At 46.0% G+C, this 19433-nt stretch overlaps 1 long non-coding RNA gene across 2 annotated transcripts in view; it reads left to right on the top strand.

Annotated features, from left to right (window-relative positions):
• The window catches only part of LOC125757504 (uncharacterized), a 35630-nt gene that overhangs the window by 7653 nt on the left and 8544 nt on the right, over positions 1–19433 (top strand). The window contains exon 2 of one of the 2 annotated variants that reach the window (XR_007415276.1): positions 1995–2205. The exons of the other annotated variant lie outside the window; for it this stretch is intronic. This is a non-coding gene — a long non-coding RNA (uncharacterized LOC125757504). The remainder of the gene's footprint in view (positions 1–1994; positions 2206–19433) is intronic. 2 annotated transcript variants of the gene reach the window in all.

The raw sequence follows: 19433 nt of genomic DNA, 5'->3' as shown, positions 1-19433 counted from the left end.
TTTAAAGGGCAACTCATTTTTTGACGTAACGTCAGGACTAACGCTAGAGCACATACTCCATTGCTATAAAAGTGGAGCCATCACTGGAACCACAGAACCTAACCTGGTATGACGCCTTTGTAGTAGGAGCACATATGTAGTGTTGAGCGCTTTCTTGTAAAATTAGATAGCCTGCACCCCAACCACAATTGACGTTGCATCGACATTACGCCTGCATAGGCTGTTTTCCCAAACCAGTTTATAGACCTGCCATGACTCTGTGGTACAATACCTGATTGCCATGCAGAATGCTTCGGTTCGATTCCTGCTGGTGCCTTTATATTAATTCTTTACATTCGTCGGGTCAACGCTGCCGATGTCGGTTTTTCTTAACGCTCTCTCATTTAAATTACCAATGTCTGTTCTCGCCGTTCCTGTGTAGGTATAAACTGTCAATCACGCGTGGCGCATACCCGTACACCGCGTCCCGTGGTAAACAGGTATGTGCCGCACGTGTCTGGAGGAAAGGGTTTGACGACGTACGCGACAGGATTTTCAAGTTATTCATGTCATGAGCCGGCAGTCATATTTGTCACACCATCCTACCCTCCCATGCTAATTTTGGTCTCCGCCAATAAATGAGGCGATCATGAGAGCTCCCAGACGTAGGCGGCTAGATAGATAGATAGATAGATAGATAGATAGATAGATAGATAGATAGATAGATAGATAGATAGATAGATAGATAGATAGATAGATAGATAGATAGATAGATAGATAGATAGATAGATAGAAACGGCCAAATTGCCAAAGGTTCGCTAAGAAATGCTTTGCATTTAGCATGTAACGTAAATGTATTGGGTAGGTCCATAATGGTCCTCTGGTAACTGTTCGAAGTGAGTGTTTTCCGTATGGCTCCTGTAATATTGCAGCATCATCAGCAAATTGCACGCCCTCTTTGAGTTGATGTGATTAGACATTTTGTCCTGCTGGTACAGTCTCTTAGCATAAAGGTGAACAGAAGTGGCCCAACAGTCCCATGAACACCCCCTGAGAATGACCATTTGACGATCTCATTACTTTCTTGATATGTGAAATAATCTATCGATTGGTTTTCTTATTTTACTATCAAATACCACTTCAGCAAAGCCACCATATTTGTTCATTTAACAGTGGTGATGTACAGTGCAACATATAATTCATGGATGTATTCTGGACAGGGGTATACAAGTGCACAGAGGGCAGTAATGCCTAAAAAACAAGGCCCACGTGGCTGTCCATCTGCCGCTACATTTCATTTAAAATATGAACAGTACAACAATAAAGTGGTCAAAAGGTCAACAGAGGCTAGAAAAATATGGAAAATGCATACAATGACAAACGCAGCTTGCCAGTTATTGTATTTTATTTTAAACAAAACCAAGATAATGAAATGAATAAACATTGCGATGGGTTCAATGATGCCATGCATGGCAGGGCACGGCCGCTAAATAAAAAACAGGTGCGGCCTGCCGAATGGGTGCGTTTTCAATGGGGGAACGCGTGACATGCAGAGTTTTGAGACGCTACCGCGGGGGCGCTGCACATCGGTAAACAGCGGCCGCTAGTAAGCGAACGCTCGGGGCGTTGGCTCGGGCGAGCGCAAGCAAAAGCTCTTGCTGGAAATGGGCAGCCGTACGCTTGCTTGCGAGGTAGAAAAGGTGCGGGTTTTTTGTTGCGTTGGCTCTGTCAGTGAGTGCTTATTGTGATTGGACAATTCACCATAAATGCGATGCCCAAGACCTGTCGCCGTGGTGGAGATCGGCAGTACGACTTCAAGGTAGAGCGCATGGTGCAGCGACCGACAGCCGGGCCGACCATATTTTCATCTTTTCCAGCTTACAAGCTAGCCGCGTCCTCATTGAAAGGTAGACCACTTGTTCGTGTTTAGCCTACTCATTTCATATCGAACAGCAAACAATAATAACTAAACGAGTGTCAAAGCTCAAAAGAAGTTGTCAATCCCTTGCTTGCAGAAGTTGCTGAAACAGAAAGCGTAGTGAATGGCATGACGTCGAACGTGGAAGGATTCTCTGGACTGGACGGCCGCCTACACAGCCCTGCCGTGGAAGACCGCGTTAAAACGCGAGAGTTAAAACCCAATGAACCTCCGATTCGGTGTGCAGCGCTGTGTGTCCTTCCGCCATTTCTTGTTTTCGTTTTTCATCTGCGCTGTTTCTTCAGGACGTGAGTACGCGCCAACTCGCCCAACTTGATATTTTGGTACAATGTGTAGGAAAGTCGTTTGCATTTACTGTGTTTCAGTAATGTATAGTTCAATGGTAACAACTCATGTTTGAATCGGGTGTCAATAAAAAATGGCACTTATTAGTGCAATGCGAAGCAGATATACACCAGATTCAGCAAGTATATACGTCGCAGATATTCCATGTCAGGCTAGTTTATTTTGAAGAGCAGAAAGTAATCACGCATCTCTAAAAAAGCCCCCGCAATGAGGAAGTCGTCCATGCAGATAACAAAAGCTAGAGCATTCAAACGACTGAGGACGTAAACGAACAGCAGTGGACCACTTTTGTTCCCAGTAGAAGAAAAAAAAAACAGAACGATTGTTCAATAAAATTTTACATTCATCCATCTATCTTTTGGCAGCGGCGCTGTACAGCACGCTTATAGGTGTGTCTTCATGGGCGTGCCCTTCTCGCGTATAGTAGCAATAACCGCAAAGGAAACCATACTGATACGTCATCTGGCGTGTCTTGCACATAAACAGCCGAAAGGCAATCACAGGTCAACGCGAGGCGACTGTAATGACCACTAAAACGTATGCACGCAGCCGGCTGGCCGCCTGTGCGAGCGGGTTTTCTTTACCGTTGTGCAGCGCTGCGGCGGCGGGAGCAAGAACTAGCGCTGTCACCGGCGCGAAAGAGCGTTCGGCAGGCCGCACCTCTTTTATTTAGCGGCCGTGGGCAGGGTTTGCACAGCTGCTTGAATGGTGGTGAAATGAAAGCTCATATGGTGCCGCAGACGAGCAGGAACGGAATATTTAGCCACACGTGCTCTCATACTAATTGCAACCTGCCGCAAGTCGCAGGCATTATTTCATTTATTCTGTCTGCACACCATTTGCATCCTTTATTGAAAGACGATAATGCTTGCAGTGTACGAGGTTGTTTCTTAGCAACATGTACACGATATAGCATAAGGTAAGCAAGGAAACCTTCAGGCCGTTTTTGGGTACAGACACACAGATAGTTCATGGGCACACCTTTGAAAAGTGAACAATACATTCCGCGCAAATGTGATACTGTGATCATATTGTTACGAGGAGACGACAGAAGAAGGCTGTATTTACAATATTCACACAATTGCAGTGATCGGGGTAACAACCAAGATGGCGGAACAGCAAAGAACCCGTCCTCCTCTTCTTCGTCCTCTCTGTATGCGGCACATAACAATATTAAACACAAGGTATTCACTACACAAGTAGAATGAGATTTGCCCTATCAGCACTGTAAAAAGCACTTTAAGAATTCCCTTGTTGTAAAGGCACAACAGCCGAGCCAATGTGCTGAATGCGAATTGATTACGCATACACAGATATACAAATATGCACATCATCAATATTACTTTGTTCCGTCCCATATTTTTTACCATTGTACAGACCACTGGCACAGACAAAGGATAGGTTTAAAACACTTCTGAAAGTATTCAGTTTGGATGTGTGATCACGCACACTACACTCACGGACCTACAAACGCGGCCATGTCTGTGTACAGCGCGCGAGCAGCCGTTTTTTTTTCTGCTGCTGCTGGGCGAAACCTTGAGGCAGTTTCGGGCTCTGAAGTGGTGTGTCAGGAGCACGCGTGGCATAGTAGCCAGGGCTGACCATGTGAGAGACCGAAACTGCCTCAACGTGTCGCCCCACAGAGCAAAAACCAGCTGCTCGCGCGCTCTACACGGACGTGGACGCTGCTGTAGATACCTAGGGATTATACTGCCCTCCCACCCCCACCCCCCCTCATTTCCTGAAAATAAAATGCCAACATTGCCCCTAGCACGAGCTTTTCAGTAACGTAGCCTGAAAAATCAGAGCTATCATAACTTATCGCACTGAACGCAATCTGTGGGTCTTAATTCTTGGTTCAGAATGACAATGTGGACATCATGCTTTTAGGTATGTGTCAACATGTTGTAAGCTGCTTTCTTCACAACTTATTTGCCCATGCATTGTTTATAGCAGCACCAGGGTGTCGCACCAAACACCAACCCAAAAAAAAAGGGGGACGCTTAAGCTTCGCGTTTAAAAGTTGAACGCGATAGCGATATCCGGCCCCATCCTCATCATGCTCTGTTTTGCTTGTCATTATGTTCAGTCACTCGGTCTCACACACGCACGCAAACACACACACAACACACACACACACACACACACACACACGCACACACACACACACACACACACACACCTATACATCGACATACCTACAGTAAACGTAAAGGTTTCCGCCCTCTTTAGCAGCACTTTTATGACAACAATGTACCTATTACGTGTGTGTAAGAGAACTCGCGCACTAATGTGCATGCCCCTTGTAATCGGTGGTATGCTTTCAACAAGCAGCAATTACACGCGTGATACGTTTTCGAAGTTGCGATGCACACACTACGTGTTCGTAAGGGAATACACGCAGGAATGTGTGTGCCTTTTGTAATGGGTTGCCGGCTTTAAACCACCAACTCGTTATGCAGTTCATACAGTGTGACGCCCGATGGCAATATACGCTCTTTCTCCGTTACTGCGATATTACATCTCGTACTCTGACACCTGTACACAGGACGCGTATGTTTTTGAAGCACTGAAGTTAATTTCAGTGCAGTTCTAAGCAATGGAGTGGCTCTGTGGTCGAACACCTGTTTGCTCGCTGACGGCCTGGGTTCGAATCTCATTCGAACATAAAATTTTTAGGAGCTGGCTCGCCAGATTCTTAAGCTGGGGCAAATTCCTGCGCCCTAAGCGTAACCTTGGTTCCAGAGGCGACCGCTACAGGAGCAGCTCGCGCAAAAGAGTCTTCCTCTTGTTCTTCGAGCGCCTTGATGATGATATTAACGCAGGCAAAACCGCATATAGCATAGCTATAAGCATAGCGAACTGTATCGTGCGCACGCTCGGGCGAAATAGAAGTCTTCTTCCTCTAGTTCTTCGAGAGCCTTGATGATGATAACAACGCAGGCGAAACCCGATTATCCGATTACCCGATGATCTGTGAGCCAGCTCGTCAACTATCATTCGCTTCGTGGATATGGCGTGATTTTTATATTAACGCGATAAGGTTAAAGAGCTCGTATCGCAGAAATTCTGCCATCGGTGTCGGCGCCATTGGTTGTGAGCGAAAAATCATGATCTTGTCCGTGACCGAAAAATCGAAAAAGCTGCAAATAAAATAAATAATAAAAAGGTTGCGTCCGAGTGAGAATCGAACCCAGGGCGTCTGCGTGGCAAGCAGGTGTTCCACCACACAGCCACGCCTCTGCTTGGAGCTGCGCCGGAAGTAACTATGATGCTTCCCAAGAATACGCGTCCTGTATACGGGTGTCACAGTACGAGACGTAATATCGCAGTATTATTGCGTGGTACAAGCGTACATTGCCATCGGGCGTCACACCATGTCAATATCATAACGACTTGGTGGTTTAAAGACAGCCACCCATTACAAAAGGCACACACATTACTGCGCGTATTCCCTTAAGACCGCGTAGTGGGTGCATCGCAACATCGAAAAAGTTTTCGCGCATAATTGCTCCTGGTTTAAAGCATGCTACCCATTACATAAGGCACACACCTTAGTGCGCGCATTCTGTTGAACACTCGTAGTGTTCGAAGTGCGCGCGGGGGGCAGGATATCGCTATCACGTTCAACTCTTAAAGGCGAAGCTTAAGCGTCCCCCAATTTTTATTTTTATTTTTTACAAGATGATTTTTCGCTCACAACCAACGACGCTAACGCCGACACCGGAATTTCCGCGGAACAAGCGCCTTAACGCTATCGCGTTAAAATGTACTCAAACTGTAATTTTGGGTGAGACTGAACCCAAATCTGTTTTTTTGGAACGCAGCTGAACTCAAATAAAAAATATTTTATCAGCTTAGAGCGATGTGTTTAAATATATGAAATCAAACCGAAGCAGTACCGGAACTGAACGAATAACCGAAATTATGTTCTTGGAAGAATGTCTGCACCCACATCGTAAATTATAGTTTCAGTTATTGGTTCGCAACAAACGGTTCAATGTAGGTGTAAGCAACAGCATATGTTACCGCTTACATGGAGAGGCTTAGCGTATCAATTATGGTGCTGTACCGTTGTTGCGTATATAACTGACTTCAAGAAAAATGGACAAAGGGGGTGACTAATGACAAAAAGTCATCTGCCATTGACTAAGTGTGTCTCGCCCGTGAGCTTCCTATCAGTTTGCTTTCACAAGTCACAAACGTCAACAAGCATGTATTCCTTCAAAATCATGCATGATGCTGCAGCCCTTAAACGGGACCCTGTGCCCCAAATGACACATGTTACTTTTATTGTGTGTTCGCCAGTAAAAGTGTTGAAGTCAAAGCATTTGAATCTCGATAATTTGAGATTCAAACACAGGTGAAGCCCCCCATAGTCTCCACCTGTGTTCGATATCACCAAAAGCAGTGCAATGATAACATCATAGAATCAGTTATTGAACATGGCAGGCTATACAACCCGCAAGGCGACACTGCGCACAGTCACTTCAAGTTTCGGCTTCTGGAAGAGGTCCAGTACATCATAAGCAGCATGCACGAAACAGACGCTGCCATCACCGATTCACAGAGCACATGCCACGGGGAGAACACGACGAAACGACGGGATGTGAGGGACGTGTGTTGGACGCTTTCGACGTGGTTTGGATGTGAACGCATGAAGAAGTTGTCGCAACGGGGAAACTGGCTGCATTGCAAGATATAATTGTTTAATGAATGATGACGATGGACAAGGCAAGCAAACTGAAATTTGGCATTAAATTGAAATTTTGCTCACCAGTGTCCTGTTTCTGCTGTTATTTGTTGATAACGATATTTTCACGATAGCGAAACATTGCGGTCTCCCAGCCAATTTCGTTATTGCGAGGTTCAACTGTACCAATTTATATATATTGTGTATAATAGTTGAGAAGACACTCCTTCTGATAACAATATGCTTATGATAGGAATGCACTTGTGCATTCAATTGTGCAGTGAATATATCCCAATCAGCTCCAGTGTTCTTGTCATGAAATTATTTTAAGAGGCGGAAAGAGAAAATTGCTGCCTCAATTGCTTCACGGATATATTTGTCCTTTAACTGGAAATACCGAAAGTAAGTGTCACTTTTTTCGGACAAATACTAATAATTTCGAAACTCATTGCAAGATGTTCAATCAGGTCAGGCAAACGTGATAATGCAGATGGGAAATCAATAACCGTACTTAGTGTCATGTCTACTGAATTTGCTGCTTTTATGAATAGCCAACCTGTTTTGGTGAAAATACAATCACGACAAAATACCCAAAATACTTTCAAAACGGATGGCAGTGCGTACGTGGGGCTCAAGCGACCAAGGAATGGTTCACTGGCACAGCCAGGGTCGAGGGTCGAACTCACCCGCCCCCTCCAGCGTCGATATTTTTCAGTCAGTTTTGTAGGCATATATAGTGTACAACGGCGCATTTCCATCACGTATGACGTCTTGGCTTGGTAGACATTTATGTGGCCCGAGGCCTCTACAGCAAAAAGACACAGGTTACATCCGATGATGATGACGAGACACGACAAAGATGAGAAAACATAGCCGAACGTATGAAGGTGTGGCGTGCGTGCGAACGAGCGACAGTGCCTGTGGATGTTGTGGTTGAAGAAGACGACAGGGACGCTGATGCACGTGCAAGAAAGGCGCGAACAAGAAGAGTCTTCTGCAGGGCAGAAGAAAGGAAGAGGGAAGACAGTGTTGTTTGGTGTGGGACAGAGGCGGGTGATCGGGCCTGAGTGTCGAACCTCTGCGACGCAATCCAGAAGTTGAAGCTATCCCTATCGGAAAATCCAGTGGCACTGTCCCAGTGCCATACCTGATTATTGGACCAGTGTGGCGCTGGATACTGGGACGCTGGCACGCTGCGCACGGCACACTGGACGCTGGCGCACTGCACACTGGGCGACCCGTTACGGGCCGAAATCGGGCTTTTAAATTGTTTCTAGAAGCAGTGGTCATACCCCGATCGTAATTAGGGCTAATACGCGAGCACCGCGACAAAAAAAAAAAAGAAAAACCTCAAAAAAAAAAAAGCACCGAGCGGGAGTCGAACCCACCACCTCGATGCAGCATACATCCTGAGTCTGACACGTTACCGCTGGAAGACGAGACACCGGCACTTTTTTCTTCATGTTATAACTACCTCCGGCAGCCAGTATTTTCATTTTTCTCGTTTACAAACGCAGATTTCAGTTTCTTCGTGTTCGCGAGAACCTAAGGGAAGGTAGTTAATTTGTTTTTCGTGTGCTGCCTAGGATCGGAACGTCTGTCTGGCCCGTTCTGCCGCAAAAAATATTAGCGTAACCGCAGATGTGTTGCGGCAATCGCACTGGCTCGCTAAGCAGTCAGTCATACCTACGTAAACAACAATGTGCATCTGACCTGCACACTGAAGGCTTTAGTTTTCGTCACCCGTTTGAACACATTTTCTGTTCTTTTTGTTTACGTTCCGCGTACTATACAGCCGCAGTACAGCATCCTAGCCGAACCGGCCGTTAGGCTTAGAGCTGTACTCCGTGCGCCGGATATTCAATTACGAAGAATCTAATAACCGTTAGAATGTAGTTTCGATCATACTCGACTCAAGTGAGGCCATATTAGCACCTTCGTCTACATGAATCAGAAGCTAAAAACTCCGAGATTGAGCGTTACATTGGCTCACTGTTGCCGGTGACGTGCGGCTTTCAGCGGTACGAGCCCATATGGAAGGACTAGCTGTTAGCGTAGGTTGATGTTATTATCAGACTAATACTAATGTCATATTGTGTTGCGAATGATAAGTTGTTTCGATGCAGTTATATGAACTACATTTACGACACTTGATCACACACTTCAGAGAAAGCGCGCACGCGAGCGCTCGACAGACGATTGCTTCAGCGTATACAAACCTCCGTCGCTTAACTAAAGCTAGATATGTACAGGACACACAATAGAATATTTTCAAGATATTCCGTAAGTTTTTCTTTTGCCTTCTCGCGACCCAATGCCAAATCTTATATGAATTCCACTTAGTGCGTCCAGTTTTTTCCAATGTGCTGCCAGTGTTCCCAGTGCGCGTGCAGACACTGTACAGCGTGGCCAGGGCCTCCCAGTGCGCTGTAAGACACTGGGCCACACTGTACAGTGCTCCCAGCGTCTTTCAGCGCACTGGGCGGCACTGGCCACGCTGTACAGTTTGTCCCAGTGCCTCCCAGCGCACTGTAGTACACTGGGGCACACTATACAGCGTTTCCAGTGCCACCCAGTGCGCTGAAAGGCACTGGGAGGCACTGGAACGCTGTTTTTTCCGATAGGGATGGGCTTCACCTGGCCGTATGAGCTCTCCGCCTCGAACGCATCTCATCAGGCTCTGGTGTCTTCGGCAGCCTTTGCAAGCCAGCACCGTGTCTTCGAAGCAGCCGCTCCACTTGTCAGCATGCCTCTCCTCGCCTGACTCAAGCAGCCCGACCATTCATCCAGTGCGTTGGCCTGCGTCAGACAATCTGATGCCTGATTAAGTATAGACGCTTTAGCTCATTCTTGTTTTCTTTGTGTTCGCGTCGTGTGCTGTTTGTGTGTGTGCTTGCTTTTCCCTCTGTGTATAAAGTGGCGTTTAAAAACCTGCAAACAGCCTCATCATTTGGTGGAAATCAGAAGTGTACTGCCCGGGCATTCAGGAGAGCCTTCTACTGATGGCAAGCAGTTCAAGCATGCACATACTTGCACACAAGTGTATACATTCCGCTGCAGTAGTATAGTTGATGAAGGGAGTTGCAGGTTTTGAGAATGCAGCGTGGGTGCTTTGTGGGTAGTTATAGAAAGCAGCACATATTCACATGCACACGTGGCATGGAGGACATTGTCTCAAATATAAAAGCAAGAAGCCTAATGACAGAGTCTGTTGAAGAGGGAGTTGTCTTCAATATATAAACAAGACGCTTAATGACGGAGGGTTGTTGATGAGGGATAAGCTGGCAGGTAAGTCAGAAAGGTGTAATGTTCACAAACCCAAGAATCCTTGTGACAACATGCGTGCAAGATTATTTCGTGATAATGTCATACAGGCGAATGAAACTCCAAAGCGACTTCATTGAATTGGGCTAGGAATATTCGGCAGCAGCACGAAGGCCACGGTGGTCTAGTGGTTATGGCGCTCGACTGCTCACCCAAGGTCGCGGGATCTAATCCCGGCCGCGGCGGCTGCATTTTCGATGGAGGCGAAAATGTTTGAGGCCCGTGTACTTAGGTTTAGATGCACGTTAAAGAACCCCAGGTGGTGAAAATTTCCGGAGCTCTCCACTACGTCGTCTCTCATAATCATATCGTGGTTCTGGGACGTTAAACTCCAGATATGATTATTATATTATTAGCAGCACGAAGAACACCTTCCTAGCAGATGCTGTCCTAATATTGTGATCTTGCGTGTAGCAAAATGTGACGTCTTCAAACTGACCAGCAGAGGTGAAGTACGTGACAATCGCTAAAAGTGGAACATGGTGTGTTGAAAAATGTTAAGAAAGAACTCAAATGACTTAAATGTAGCACAGCCAAGTATTCGCACTTGTAGCCATGAAGAATGTCAGTCATCATCCGTTCAAAAATATAACCGGGGTGTTGCACCAATGCAAACAGCAAGACGTTAATCTTATACAGTCCAGTAAGGAGTGACGACAACAATCTTCGCACGACCAGTGTCGGCGATCAGAACTTTCTAATAACCATAACTTTAATATGATGATAAACACAAGTGAGGCGCGTAGGGATGTTGTACAGAGACCGCTACGTGTGCTGACACCGAAAAAAACGGACCTGAAGGCCTTAGGAAGAGGCCTGCACAGCGATCATGGTGGTTCGCAAGATATGGGTCGGCATCGCTGCTCGGTCATATGATACAGACTGTTGAGGGGGGCGAGCAGCAATAGATGAGTACATAAGTATCCCAGCAATGGATGGCAGTTGGTGCTTAATCTACTTAAGACCTGATCGACAAGCTGCTATGCTAAAATGGCAAAGAAACACTGCTAGGGAAGACCTTCTAATTAACAAGTTGTAATCAAAAGATGTGTGCAGCAGGTACTTTCTTCAAAATGATCATATTGAAGGCCACCATATAGCAAAACTGTTCTGGAGCCATGTCGACTGTCTTTGAAGCATTTGCTTCGTACCTGGCGCCTAGCTCAACACAAACCTAGCTAGGCGGCAACCGCTAGGGAACTACCATTCCGTTCGCAACGAAATAAGCGAAAAACCAAAGGAGAGCCATTATATGGCATTTCATGTGCGCAAGACTACAATAATGAGTGCACTGGAAGCGTTTCCACTCAGGCCACCAGCAGTGAGTGAATCTGCAGTGAGTGACTTGTTATGTTTCATTGCTAACAAGACTGCATGCTCAAATTTCCTACCACTTCTCAAGCTCCAGCAACCTTACTGAGCAAGTAAGAATAAAAATCTGACCGCCTACCGTGAAGACAATATTTGCAGCTTGATGCAAATAATTGTTAGGGATTCTAGCAAAGAAGAAAGGAAGGCAGCTTTCCTTTTGAATCAGATTCTAATCCATGCAGTGAGCGCCGAAGCTACCCTGAAGATATAATGGAATGTATCATTTGACGCTTAGTATCACCTGTGCTGCTCATTGCCATAAATGTTGAGCAGCAAGCAAAACAACTTGAGTAGAAATTCTTCATGACCTAGTTAGTATTGCTTACTGTATGACATACTTCCGCTAGAAAAAAAAACATACACAGAAGAGAGACATGAACAGGACGACATGTGGGCGGCACTTCCAGCTGATTTATTTCAAGCATGAAACGTAGCGATATATACATGTGACACACACATGCGCAGAATAGCCAACAACACTGCCTAACCTACCCTCATCTCAATCAACATAATTTCAGAAAACCGCAGCTCTACGGACGTGTCACTTATACATTCATTCCCTAACTTACTGATATAAAAGGCTTCTAGTAACTCACGGGCTGTCTGATACTTGCCCTTACCCCGGATCGTCACCTCATGAAATTGTGGTTCGCACTTGCAGACCTTGCATCGCGCAGGAAGATGCGCCAGTTTATTTTCTTTCCTTAGATTTATGTCATGTTCCCTAGCTCGTACGTTCATACAGCGGCCAGTCTGCCCAACATAATACCTGCCGCACGTCAGGAGGATCTGGTATACAACGCCTCTCTCACATTTAGTGTAAGCCGAAGTGTGTTTCACACCGCAGCCTGCGGTTCGTGTCTCTCTTCTGTGTATATTTTTTTTCTAGCGGTAGTATGTAATACAGCAATCAAAACAAATTCACAGGAACTCATGAGGCTGCAATAATACTGCAGTCGTCATAAGACCGAAAGGCGGACACCTTTATTGGATTAAGACAGACGAAACGACATTGCATCCTAGAAGATAGATAGATCTTCATTGTGGGATGAGCAAACAGACAATACCTTGCTCGTATTATTTGATACATCAACTCAATTGGAGGGATCTCCTTGCTTGGGTCAAAGAAGTCATAATGGCAGCAGTGGAGTCAACAAGATTCATATTAGTCTATACGATGACCAGCAGCTACTCTGCCAACAAAACAGCAATTAATCTGCTAAATACCTCTTCATTGTCTACAACTATGAGCCAGCCATGGGACGACACAGCTAATATTTTTAGTTTTGACCCTTGCCACACTCTGAAGAATACCTGAAGTCAATTCCCTGAGCAGACCCTGACTAACAGCTTAAGGTGATTACTGGAACATTTTTCCAGTGGATGTACAAGGTCCAGAAGGACAAAAGAGCAAAACTTACCAGAAATTTTAATGCTGAAGCGGACCGTGCTTCGGGCCGCACACATCTGCACTGCCATAGCAACTCAGCTGCATGCACCTTCGAGGAAGCAGGCTCTACAACTGGCTTTATGAAGAAAATAAAACTGTTAAACATATATGACAACCTGGAGCGGGTGTGTCTGCCAGATACCTATTTCACAGCAGCAACACTATCGGTTGCCCTGGCTGGAAAATTAGCTCAGTTTCATGAAGAACATCCAGGAGCGTTTGCTTATATCATGACAGGGATGGCTTCTTTGACGAAGCTTTTCCTATTTTGCTACGCACTATAATATTTATCGTGCAGATGACACAGCACTTCCTAAGCAGGGGTGTGCATATGTCTTGACAAGAAAATACAATAGCAATTGAAGTGAGGTAGTCTTCAGGGGACTGAGCTCCATGTGTGAAGGCAATGATGCACTTCATGCCAGTGGTGCAACAGCCCTTGACCACATCGTCAAGAAAAGCAGACCTTTGATGCAGTTTCACACATTAAATGTTGAAAATGCCGAAGAGCAAGGTGGACGTGTACTTAAGAGGTACTTGATGAACTGAAATGCCAAAAGCAACATTACCTGAATGTTTCACCATCGAGAACATGCTATGACTTGTATTACATAAGTGATTATCTCGTGAAGCTCATCAGCGAGTGTGGGCGTGTTACCTGGCTCCTTTCAACTACCATAAAAATAATGTTTTCCTTGAATCTGTGAAATACTAACACAGGAGTGGCCTTCAGTGCCTGAACCCTAGCATTCTGTTTTCGTGTACCCCTAAATAATATTGTAAGCTTTTCACGTCATGTGTTAAAATGCATGTGCTGCAGAAAACGCGGTGTCGGTGTCAGCAGCGCTGTCCACTAGCGAAAAAATCTCAATGGATGCAAACAATAAACATCAGGGGTTGAACTGGAATCTAAACCAAGCGTTCTGTGTGGGAGTAAAGTATTACACAACAGAGCCACGCCAATGCTTGAAACTGCTTTGGAAAACGACCCCACAAAATTGTCATGGTGGGCGAGGAGTCACAATGACAGATGTAATAATGCGTGCTGGAAACATAGAACTGTTGCAGGCATCACACTATGCCAACTGTGTAAACAGTGGGGTAGTTGAGATGCGCCCGACTATCTATATTTCATCATCATCAACAGCCACAGTATCAAAAAAAAAACGCCAGGCCTGCGCTGAAACTGTAGCACAGTCACAGCGAAAGCTGGAAGAGCGGCGTTTCTAGAGCCCGTTGTCAGCTCTCTTGGGGCTACTAATACAAGTACACTAGCAAGGTACCCCCTACGCCATAAATCACAATTTTTAGGGGCGAAGCTCCTTATAGCATCACCTGGTCGGTCGTCGCTCCATGCGGCGTATCCCCGCCGTCGCGTCTCCCGTATCATTCAATAGATGGCGTTGTCCCATAGAGATGCATGCAAACTGCAGTTGGGTGAAGATACACTAGATGGCGCTGTCCCATAGAGATGTGTACAATATATATGCAAAAAAAGAAAGGAGAAAGAAAAAAAGAAAAAAAAGAAAGAGAAAAAAAGAAGAAAAGAAAAAAAACAAAAAAGAGAAAAAACAGGAAAAAAAGCAGCGGCACCCTGCACGCTAGATGGCGTGCAGTAATGAAAGCGGCGTATCGCTTTGATTACTCCTGGGCGAAACCACTGAACATTTCACGATGTAACCATGATTGCTTCAGGAGCTTCGGCTAAGCTCTTCATCATTCACCCGTGGATATGCTGTAATTTTTTGTGAAGTTGGGAAGTACCTACTAAGTCATTGTTCGTCATTCTGCGGAGAACCGAGGCACCAGCTACACGTCTGTAATGCAATATGTGCACTTTGTTGACGCGACGACTGATGACGATGAAGAATTATGGCTCAGCCCTTTCAAATGGGTGGGAAGCTTTAAACGGCCCACCAGTTATGCAATTTGCATTGAGTGACGCCCGGCCGCTGTTTCCCTCTCCCGCCATGCTGTATACGTACGTTGACGTGGGAGAGAGAGGAGGGGGGCGAAGAACTTTACTGAGACCAGGAGGAAATGGATCATGCGCCTATGGGCTTCCATGGCAACCAATACAAGTGCACTTGCGAGGAACCCACTACGCTAAAAATCATTGTAATTTTTGAGAAGTAGGGAAGCAGGCACTATGCCATTTTTCGTCATTCTACGCAGAGCCGTGGTACCTGCTAAACGCATGTAAGGGATTATGCGCACTTTGTTGATGCTGTGCCTGATGACGATGAAAAATTATGGCGGAACCCTTTGAAACGGGTTGGAAGCATTCAACAGCCTACTCGTTGCGCAGTTCGCGTTGTGTGACGCCTGGTTACATAATTAGCAGTGTGTGACGCCAGGTTTTATTTGTTATTTTACTCGTCTACTACGCCACATTACATATGTTGTTGTGGTTCCTTCCCGACATGAAGCTTGTGTAGGGTCTCTTTGCAAAGCAGTTTCAAGCACCGGCATGGCTCTGAGGTATAATACTGGGTTCCAACGCAGAGGGCCAGGTTCACACTCCCGTTCCATCCAGGAAATTAAAAAAAAATCGTTTCTTTTATTTCGCGTGATAGCGGTTACGGACACCGGCGGCGGCGGCGGCTGAAAACTACGGCGCCAAAAACGGCCCTTGTTGTGATGTCATAACAGCTTTCGCTGTAATAGCGACTGTGGCTTCTCAGACTGAGTGCAAACGGCAGCTGACGCACCAGGTAAATTGGTTGACATGACTGCAACTCTCAGAGTAACAAGAAATATGAACATATTGTAACTCCGCAAACAGCTATTTAGTCAACAGAAAGCCTCTAGCGGTTATGTGCCACAAAAATCGGGCAAACCCCACTTTTCACTACTGGTCCATTAAAATACTAAAACTGAAAAAAGCAAATAAAAAATTTGCAAATCAATAGCCGTGTACATGAATAAATAACCTGCACACTGCACTTCTGGCCCACGCGATTGAGGAAGAATTGCTTTAAAGGAGCATATGCTAAATTTAAAATATTTAATAATAAATGTATAAATGTAATAAATAAATCAGTGTGCTACGCAGCTTCGCTGGGCGTCCACTTGCACAAAGTGGAGTAGCTCAGGATTTTTTTATATAGCTGTGCAACATCTTCTTCATGCAAACATGCACATCGTGCTGGATTTAACTGTTATGCCTACTTGGAAGGTTCCGCATTCTCATTTGCTGAGAAAGCCTCAACAACTGCCAAGGGCAGGTGATCGGCACACAGTATTGCTGCAAGATCCTTCGGCTACTTCTGGTCAACCGCACAGCATCTACCACCAACGAGAGTGACGAATCATAGTCGTATTCATCCAAGGTATTGAGAAAATATTTTAGCCCATTGCGACACGGCATCCTCGTTTGGAGAAGAGGCTTACTTTTGCAATTACGGCACACTAATGGCAAGGAAGAGACTACGAACACTGAGCTAACGGTAAATTAAGCATTCTTGTTGTCTAAAGTTCTTTTATATCACGTCTCCTTAAACTATTTTGCTTAACATGCCAGCTTTGGTGAAGGAAGTGACGTGTTTATCTAGACGGTCGGGGAACATTTCACAAGGGTTATCAAAATCTATTTTAACACGAAAGTGTTTTATGCCGGGGTCCACCAAGACTTCAGTGACGTGTTTCCGTCACGGAAATGACGTCGAAAAAATATACACAATCAGATGGCAAAGAAAAAAAGCCACCGTCAACGGGCATCGAACCAACGACCGCTCGGTCCGCAATAGCAGATGCCGGGCACGCTATCCACTGCGCCACGGTCACAGACTCTGGAGGCTTTACGAACGCGCCTTTTATATCTACCACTCTCCCGGACGGCGGGGTGGTGTTGACCTCTGGGAGTGGTAAGGTAAAGTAAGTCGTCATTGTTGTGGCCTCCGCGACTAGCACCTGCAACGCGTTTACGCGTCAGTCCCATTCGGCGCGTTTTCAATAGAAGTTGAATTTTGTCAATGCCTTAACACACCGCGAGGTGGCGACCTTTGCCCAAGCGTCGTAAAACTGTCGGCCTCGCTGAGCATCACGCTAATACAAACCAAAAATAGCGCTGCGACGCGCGCCTACCTTACCTGGCTGTAACACCGCGTTCCATGCTCACGCGCTCGCCCCGAGAAAGATCGCGGCCGGGCTACCGGGGCGGCACGACGCGCTTTGCGTTTCCCTCTAGTCCGGCCGTGGTGTTCAATCACATTTTAACATGCCGCGGGATGGCGACCAAGTTCTGCGTCTAATATGCGACGCTCTTCTGGCTATTACACCTCGTTCTCTGATTACGCTTTCACCGTTAACTATACTGTACTAGAATATACCGTTAACTACTAGAGCTACCACAAGGGTTTGTTTAATCATTTAACATGGACTTTAGTCGTCGGGATGAAGATGTACCACCAATCATCAAAGTGAGTGCATAGACGTTAAACGGCGCCATTAGCTGGCAGACATCAATATACATTGTGCAAACTCTCTCATGTCAATGTACAGTAAACATTAAGTTACTTCTGTAACGGCACGTTTTACTTTGGTGTTATTCCGATTCCTATGACGGAGGGATCAACCATCTTTTTTAATCTTTATTGCATTTAACTTGTGTGGTCATTGGATTCGGTCTAGGAAGATATATAGCATGACTGACTGTGCAGTAATGAGGTAATTATTTACATTGCAATAACAACTGCTCTCAAATACATCATGATTTATTGTAATACTTTCACTTGCTTTAAATTTGCTCTACGGAACCTCGACATAAAATTATGTAAATTTCACGCATTCATAAAACGTCAATCATACTGTGTGTCCCGAAAGGTTAGACTAAAAGTACGAAAATGGCTTGTATACAAGGTCCACTTCAGGGCACACGCACGCAACCACAAATCGCACACTTAGCACCGCGCTCCTATATATTTCACGAGCGCTCTGTGTGTCTACTTCTTGTTCCCGTCTTTGTGCGCTTAACGGTTTCATAATGTCAGTGTACCAACTAGCTCGGACCCAGCCTCCTATTCAGTATATTTCTGCAAGCGCTCTGTGTGTCGTCCTCTTGTTCCCGTCTTTGTGCGCTTAACGGTTTCATAATGTCAGTGTATCAACTAGCTCGGACCCAGCCACTTATTCAGTATATTTCTAGCGCTCTGTGTGTCGTCTTCTTGTTCCCGTCTTTGTGCGATTAACGGTTTCATAATGTCAGTGGACCAACTAGCTCGGACCCAGCCTCTTATTCAGTATATTTCACGGTTTTTATTTTTTGAACACACTTGACAGCACTGGACAGAATTGCTGAGATGTGACACGATGCGCAGAAGTTTCACCACAGCTCATACCATAGGGCACAACACTCGCACGACGTTGCGCATTACGAATGACAACAATGACGGAGCAATAAAACTTGCCAATCCTGATCGTAGCATCGTTGCTGAAGCTTCGGCTCGACTACTGTTTGCCGCGACGAACGGCATTCACACACAACAGACCCGACGCGAACACTTCTTCCCTTGAGCACTTTTCACTTAGGCGCGCACTGAACGCATATACTGCTTAGCACGGTGCATGATTACGTCATGGAAATCTTCTAAAGTCTTTGCGATTACACTTGAAAGACGGCATTTACAAAACAATACTCCAAAATGACGACACTCGCATCAGAACAACACACGTTCTACACTGCGTCCGTTTCTTCGTTTCAGTTGACGATCGCATGCGCTGTCAGGCACAGGAAGTGCACACTGCCTGGCTGCCTTCAATGAACAGCTCCGCGGGAGTTGTATAGCGCTTATGATGGTCACAACGATCAAATCAGCAGTTTTTTCATGCCGCTGCAGTGATAGGCCTCGCCCCCACACCGCTTCGAGCAAGCGCCATGTTTACTATGAAGACGGCTGCCTTCGAGCAGCCAATGAGAGGCACGCCTGGCGAACCGCCTCGGCGGCTGCAAAAGTTGAGAGCCGCTCTTCGTGACATCATAGGGGCGGCCGCTCTCGGCTGTTCGAACGGGGCGGGTGTAGCGGTGCGAGTGTGCGGATAGCGCGTACAAGCCTTAAGCGCTTGCTATCTCCATGTGCCTCAGCGAGCACGCGAAAGCTACACAGGGGCGGAGAGGAGGGGGGAGTATGACAAGGGAGCAAGCCTCTACGCCCGTACGACAGCACGCGTCATGACCTTGGACACTGCCTTTTCTTGGTTTTATAGAGCCAGCGCTCGCATTCAGTGTTATCACGAGAGTACTCGCTGCAGAGCGCTGCGCGGGCACGTCGCGCGCCACGACGGCCGCGGTAACTGCGTAGGTCACTGACGCTCAAATGAGCCAATGGCAGTGT

The sequence above is a fragment of the Rhipicephalus sanguineus genome, chromosome 2 (genome assembly GCF_013339695.2).
Source record: "Rhipicephalus sanguineus isolate Rsan-2018 chromosome 2, BIME_Rsan_1.4, whole genome shotgun sequence".
NCBI classification, from domain to species: Eukaryota; Metazoa; Arthropoda; class Arachnida; order Ixodida; family Ixodidae; genus Rhipicephalus; species Rhipicephalus sanguineus.
Note: the sequence above shows the minus strand (reverse complement) of the source record. Positions and strands in the feature narration are given on the sequence as shown.